Source organism: Ctenocephalides felis, unplaced genomic scaffold (assembly GCF_003426905.1).
Source record: "Ctenocephalides felis isolate EL2017-DRISC unplaced genomic scaffold, ASM342690v1 CF-g0.4_SCAFFOLD_00845, whole genome shotgun sequence".
In the NCBI taxonomy this organism is placed as follows: Eukaryota; Metazoa; Arthropoda; class Insecta; order Siphonaptera; family Pulicidae; genus Ctenocephalides; species Ctenocephalides felis.
The window spans coordinates 79,442,196-79,450,207 of NW_020536999.1; positions in this window are offsets into that span (position 1 = coordinate 79,442,196).

The following is an 8,012-nucleotide window of genomic DNA, read 5'->3' on the forward strand; positions in this document are numbered from 1 at the left end:
CTATAAGATCAAATATTTATATCTATCTCAATTTATAGCCGAAAATTTATATTTATAAAAAAAATATTTTGACTTTTCTCCGAGAAATCGTAGAATCATAGGATAAGTTTGAGCTCTGTGGAGAGTCTAGAATCTAGATCAAAGACCATAGAGCAACGAATGCAAAAGTTTATTATGCGTTTCTATGGGCTACGATGACGGTTTGATGTCATAACAATTTGTGCAATACTATGAAGATGATTTTTGGACTATATTTATGGAAAGTTAGCACAATAAATTTAAAAAAGATGTTTTTAGGACGCAAATGCTGTAGGTAAGTAGTATTAAGATAGAGTTCTTTCACTCGGACTGGAATAATATAATAAGGTAAGGCAAAGCATTCTATTTATAAGATACACGATCAATATTTTATTTATTGATAACATGTCGTAATGGCATTTTAATAAAGTACGTGCGTATGTACATAATAATCATAAATAAAACAAACATTGTGTTTTATATTAAATCAACAGCGAGTTGCAACAAAAGCATGGAAAGCACGAACATTTATAACAAATATTTCATATATAAAATCAAAGCTAATACGAAATAGAATGCTGTCAAATTCTTTGTTTTGTTTCACGTATTGAATTAACAATTCATCAAAATACTAACCAAAAATCTGCAAACAATTTTATCGCCAATTTATGCTATTTGATTATTTGTCTACCAAAGCACTGAATTTAAATAAAATAGAAATAAACACCAAAACTCAAACACGCCAAAACACAAACACGTTGAAACTAATGCGCAGCACGAAGCAACATAATGGATTACTGAACACACAGAACACGTGACTTGAACATGACCACAGATTAATAGATGCACTCACTCGACTAGACGCAGGTCTGCCAACGCAGGCAAAATGTCAATGGCGCCAGATTCAAGTTCATCTTTTGCGGAGTGAAATGCTAGTACAGAAATCTCTCCTTGCATTATATTGAGCTTGGCTAATATAATATGTCGACAATTGTAAATCTGTAAATAGTGTTTATATTAAAATAAATTTTATTTTTTAACTTCCCGTAGAGTAAGTTATTGTAATCGTCGTTTTGAAAGTTTCTGAACATTTTGGCATACCTCAGAAAAAATAGATGTGTGTGTGTATGTATGGATACAATTTTTCGTCCACGTTTTCGAGCTCACAGATCAACCGATTTGAATGGTTCAAACACATTCGATTCCTATTGTTAGAGAGATGTGCTGATCAGTTTTTGGCAAAGGCAGGTCCAGCCGTTTCTGAGATACCGAGATCAATGTTCGAAAAATGTCAGTTTTTGAGTGAAATAAGCAGAGTGAAACGATTGCTTTGGAGAAAAAGGTCGATTTACGGCAAAAAATCTGGTCATACACACACACATTCGATACAGAATGGCTAGAAACGTCGAGAAATCACAAAATCGGAACATAAGATCGGTCGAGAATCGGATTTTTTGATGAAAACAAACTTCTCCTTCGGGAAGTTAATAACTGGGTAATGTCTAGAACATAGATAACTAAACATAATAATAAAATATAAATATAATAATAAAAAAATAGTTTAGAATGAATTTAGAACAGTATCATTTCATTTGATGTTGATTATTGAACACCCAGTCACAAGGTATGTAAAAAATAGTTGCTAAGGTGTAATTTAAGAATAAAATTTTAATTTTGTATATACTATATTATGGGACTGATTCTGCCGCATAACAGACAAATGTTATGGCAAGGCTATGTTATGAAGAACGTTCCATACAAATTCGTTCTAAATATTTACAAAGCCATGGGGTTGCTGAGCAGTCAGGCATATTTCTCAGGTTGTCAATAGAAAACCTTACGTAGAAATCACATAAATATCAAAAAACGATGTTAGATAACAGGGTGTTTCTGACCCACCTTCATAACATACGAGTGACGTTGCTGTTTATGTGTAAAACAGCCTGAATGCATGGCAAATACATGACATTTTGACAGCATTCAGTATGATTCAGTAGCATAATGTATGGAACTTGGACCGTAATATGGCCTTGCCATAACATTTTCCTGTTATGCGGTAGAATCGGTCCCGACCTTGAAGACTCTTTTTGTAAGTATTTAATAGATGGAATTGTTAGTTTCAGAACAACCAACCAGGAGTCGTTGATTGTCACATTTGATAAGGAAACTTTATATGGGTATTACAAAAAAAAACAAAAATTATTAACACTTCTAGTTACCTTTTTCTTTTTTTTTATTTCAAAGGATTCTTGAAAATCTGAAAATTATTATCATTACTATACGTTATAATAACTTACTTAGATACTAATATAATTTGTACTTATTATTAAAATATCTGATAATTTGTGGAGCGATTCTGCCGGAACAGAGCTCATGAAATAGCGTTGTCATGACAACGCTCTCTTATGCTTATTTTTGGTAGTGAAAATTATGAAAATGTCTACCTATTTATTTTGTAGGGAAAAAGATCCAAGTAGAGGCGACAGCCTGAAGACCATTATAATTGAACACCCAGTCACTAGTAATTACAGGTGTGCATGCGGAGTTATCTCCGAATAAATGTATATTACCCTGTTTTGCAGGGATAGCATTTGCCACATACGTATCGTACAAAACACATAATTTAGGGTATTGTACGATTGAACATACGACCCTCACGATAACTCGTCATTCCACGATAATTCAGTAAAATGAAGAAATAATTCATCAGCACAACTCATTATTGATTTCACACAAATAAATAATGATGAAGTCTTGCTCATTGATAATAATGCTAATGTAGTAAATTCATCAATGATAAGCATAATTGCTCCAGGTCAGAGCAAATACCCGTCGCTTGGCACAAAATGGAAGATTTGGATGAGTGGCCATTCATTTTCTTCATCTGAAAGTATATCATATAAAGATCGCGCCCGTTCAGAAGTTATGCGCTTTGATCGGCGATCATGTATTCCGACTCGTATCTTATTTATGGCAAAAAAAAAGTCTATAGGTTGCCTGCATGTCAAATATAAATATATGTTTAAGGCGATCAAAAAAAAAATACGGCGAATACAATAAAAATATATCTCTACGTGAAGCGTATGCATTGAATTATAATACGAAAACTCATTGATTCGGAACGATCCAGTTACTTGCGCCAGATATTTTGACCACAAAGTTAACAATTTTATGTGGTTACTGCGACAAACAAACAGTATTTTCGGCGAGTACGAGGTGGTATACAGCTACGAACGAGTCGATTTCCAACAGCGCGGCAACCCCCATGAGCACATTATTATGTCTAAATAATGCACCAAAATATAAGACAAATTGCGATGAAAGCAATAATAAAAATTTTATTGATTCATTACGTCTCAATATAATCCCGATAATTCATATTTCAAACTGCAAATACATAAACATGGAAGGACATGTTACAAAGGACAGCGAAACAAGGAATACCGTTTCCATATTCCATATCCAGTTAAGAAAAGGACAATGATATTAGAGCCGCTAAGTAAAGATGAAAAATCAACTAAACAATATAAAACAATACGCGATCTAATGAAAAAATTGTACAGAGATGATAAATATATGAGTTACGAGGATATTTTGAAAGAATTGGGAATAAACGAAACTGAATATATATTATCTATCCGTAGTTCATTGAAATAAAGACGAGTATTTTTAAAAAGATCTAGTCTGGAAGTAGCTGTCAATACTTACAATTCCAATATACTAAAATTATTTGAGTCCAATAAGGATCTTCAGATTATATTAGACGAATATGCAGTAATAAGCTAAGATACTAATTATATTAGTAAGATAGAGAGAGGACTATCCAAGCTTTTGAGAGAAGCAGCTGCGGATTGCGACAACAACAATAAAAGTATTAAAGAAAAATTGTGTATTTTTAAATAGTAATTTAATGTCTGCTCAAGAAGGCGTATATAATATGCTTTCGTTGTCTTTGTCGAAACAGTGTATAATCACTGTTTATACAGACAATCTTTATAAATACTCGGCCAACGACTAAGCGAGTGTTAATGTTAAAGTCGATCGGCAGTATAAAACAATTAAACAAGGATTCAACAGAAATATATGTGGACGATTTATTTGCTAAATATAGTAAACGGGATGAAAGTTTAGAGTATGTTTGTCTGGCTGAATTCTCAGCTAATTATGAAAGTAAAAACAAAAGATCATTCAATGTTGATGACGATGTTGACATCAGTGAAAAAGAAGTGGAAATAATAAACCGCCAAAAGCCTGCTATAATAAGATATACAAGATATAAATTATGTCAAGACCCGGCCAATTATTATAGAGAAAATATATTGTTATTCATGCCTTGGCGAAATGAGTTGCAAGAGGTGGAAAATTTCATAAAAGAATGATTGAAGATAACCACTTTAAATTTTCTATTATAAGTGACGAAGTTTTAGAAGATGCACCAAAATTAATTGAACTGGAACAACTTCAAGATGATGATGAACATATCGATCAAAATTCATTCGAAAGCAATATTGATATATTACAACAAGAGGGTAATAAAACGACAAATAATAAAACAAAAATGACCTCAACAAACAGTTGATATGCGTGCCCCAATAGCGTTTTCCAAAATCAATTGTTTGAAATGATGCTACATTTAAGTATTAAGCAGCGGGAGTTTACTATGCATATATTGAAGTTGTTCAAAACAGGAAAAATACCGTTTAAAATATTCTTAAACGGTTCTGCCGGTGTGGATAAAAGTATAGTAATAAATACATTATACCAACTGATAACAAGTTATTTCGACAGTCTTCCCCGGTGGAGATTTAGATAAAATAGTGGTACTGCTGTGTGCCCCGTCAGGAAAAGCTTTCCTCATTAATGGTGTCACGTAGCATTCCGCGTTTGCTTTGCCTTGCAGACTATTTGGCGTAAACTTAGCAGAACTATCTAGCGATGTTGCCAATACAATTCGCGAGCAATTGTCAAAAATTCAACTATTAATTATTGACGAAATATCCATGGTAAGTTGCACGATACTAAGTCGTGTTTATACACGATTAAGGCAAATAAAAGGTATCAATGATCTGTGTTAGCTGTTGGCGATTTTAATCAATTACCTCCGGTAAGGGATAAGCCTGTTTATCAAGTGTCGCGCCACAATGAAGTGGCATCATTCTTTGATGTTAATCCTCTGTGGAATACGTTTGATTTTTTTGAATTAACAGAGATAATGAGGCAAAAAGAGAATTTAGTATTAATCAATGCACTAATCAATTTATAGGAAAATAAAATGACAGAAGATAATTTAAAATTAATACGGTCCAGAGAAGTTAAACGAGAGGAGGTTCCAGAACTGCAATATGGTTGTACGGGACTAATGACAACGTTGCAGCATATAATAAAATAAAGATTGAACAAAATGCAAATCCGTTAATAGTCTCGACAGCCAATCATGTTTTTTTCTAAAACTTTTATCAATGAACAAAGTAGAAAACTAATTTTAAATTCTTTAAAAAAAGACAGTAAAAACGACATCAGATTGGAAGAGACTATTGATTTCAAAATTGACATTAAGTATATGCTTACGAGCAACATCGACGGCCTCGTTAATGGCGCTGGCAGTATTTTAAAATATATCACTTTCGATAAGACGAAAAATACGCCAGAAATTTTATGGCTAGATTTTCAGCTTTCTAGAGTTGGGAGAAAGGCCAGAAGTATTGACAGGGAATATATGTTGAATGGCGAAATTGAAAATAATTTGACGCCTATAAATAAATTGGCTCTGCGGATAAATTCCACAGATGAAGAAAAGTACATTTTATTAGAGAGCAATTTCCGATCGTAGTTGCTGAGGCCATAACAATCCATAAAAGTCAAGGCCAAACTTACGAAAAGATTTGTCTTGATTACACCAAAATAGAAATACTTATTGTACAGATGCAATGTGTTGCGTTTAGCCGCGTAACGAATTTAAAAAGACTATATATCTTGGGAAAGTTTTATATCAGAAATAATTCATGTAAGAGGTTGGAAAACATCGATGCAAATCCTGCTTTGAACGAATTAAATCGTCTAAGAGAAACAAAGCAATTAAAATTATCCTATAATGATTTAAAGGCTAAAGTGGTATTAAAAATCATTTACCACAATGTCGGAACATTGAACAATAAACTGGCTCATAATATTCATGATAAGTGGTTTCATCGCGGTAATACTATATGTTTAAGTGAAACACAATCTAAGCCGGACGACGATTTAAGTTTTGAAAATTATAAAATTATATTTGGGTCAGACATGAGTGAAAAAAGTCGAGGATTAATAGTTTATTCAAAAAATAATCATTTTGTAAAATCTATAACTGCAGAATATAGGTTCAATGATAAAGCATCGGTCGAATTAATTCTTATCAATTTTAATATATCTGGATACAAATCGCCAAAAGTTAAAAAAGCGATGTTCGAAGCCGCTTTTATGAAAATTATAGAAAAACTTCGAGATAAGAGTAAACTTGTACTAATTGGCGATCTAAATTTAATATCATTAATTCCGTATGCGATCAAAATAATTACTTAATTATTTTCGAAAATTTAATTTATATACTAAATTACCGACGAATGACATAACGACAAATTTAAATACACAAATAGACGTCGTTTTTGGAAATAATAACAATATAGAAGTCGGGGTATACGAAAGTTATTTTAGTTATTATAAGCCAGTATATGCAATTTTACATGAAAATTGTTTTGAGAATAAAGTGTTAAAAAAGTGAAGAATCTCGAGAACGCTGATCTCGAGATTGCTGACGATATCACTAATGCTACTATTACTATACTGATACTACCACTACTGCTTCTACTGCGGCTACTGCTAATGCTCTGTCTTCAATTAGTACTGCTTTTACAGCTATTCCTTCCGCTACTAATATTAGAACAATTTTAAAACGCACAGAAATGATTTTACAAAATGTTATAGAACTAACTTACTCTAACTTGAATGATGAGCATCTCATAACTCAGCAAAAGCTAATATTATCGAGAAATAACAAACTTTGATTCAATTTAGAAATTTATTTTTCTCACAATCCTGTAACAAACTATAATAGTATAACAAACTATAATAGTATAAAATCTTGTGCTATAGAACATAAAAATGTGTACAAGGATTTTCACGAAGATTTCAAAAATTATTTAGAATTAGACGGCAGTTTTCGTAATATATGCGGCAATGAACAGTTGTCGTTTTCGACGACGAAATGCGTTTACCTTTCATGAAATTCTGTCAAAAGTTGGATTGTGCTAACAGAAAATCAGATTGTAGTTGTGATCCATTAACAACAGATTGTTTTCGGTTTTTGGATTTGAAAAGACAAATTAGATTGCATGCAACAGATCAACTGTTGGCTAATACCCACACGCATTACTACTTACAAGAGTTCTTAATCGCGATGTAGATGTTTTTTTTTTCAGAAGTTCAACTAACAATAAGAGTAACGTCGTCCAATATATTTACACTGTTTATCGGCATCCAAGTGAAGATTACTATAATATGCACCACAACAAGAGCCCATACTTTTATTTAATTCAAGTTATCAGCATTATTAAGCTATATACCAACAACCAATATTCAATTCAGCGACATTATTAAAAAACCACCAATTTCACAAAAAATACTTAATTATAACAAATTTTACACGGACTATATAATCCAAATAACAAATAGAACCAACAGAAAATAATGTATAACCTTAATATACCTACAAGATGAGCAAAATCGTCAAAATGAGTATAGGTTACGTAATGGAGTATAACGGTAGGAAACAATCAAGAATTAGAAAACGCCGATGACATCAAATATTTGGGAAACATTCGGACCAGAGACGAATACTGCAGGATTGAGATCAGGGCAAGGATCACGATCATTATTATTGGAAACATAGCCTGGATCTATATTGTAAAAAATAGTGCATGGTGCACAAAATCGTCGAAGCGAATTGAGAACAGAAAAAA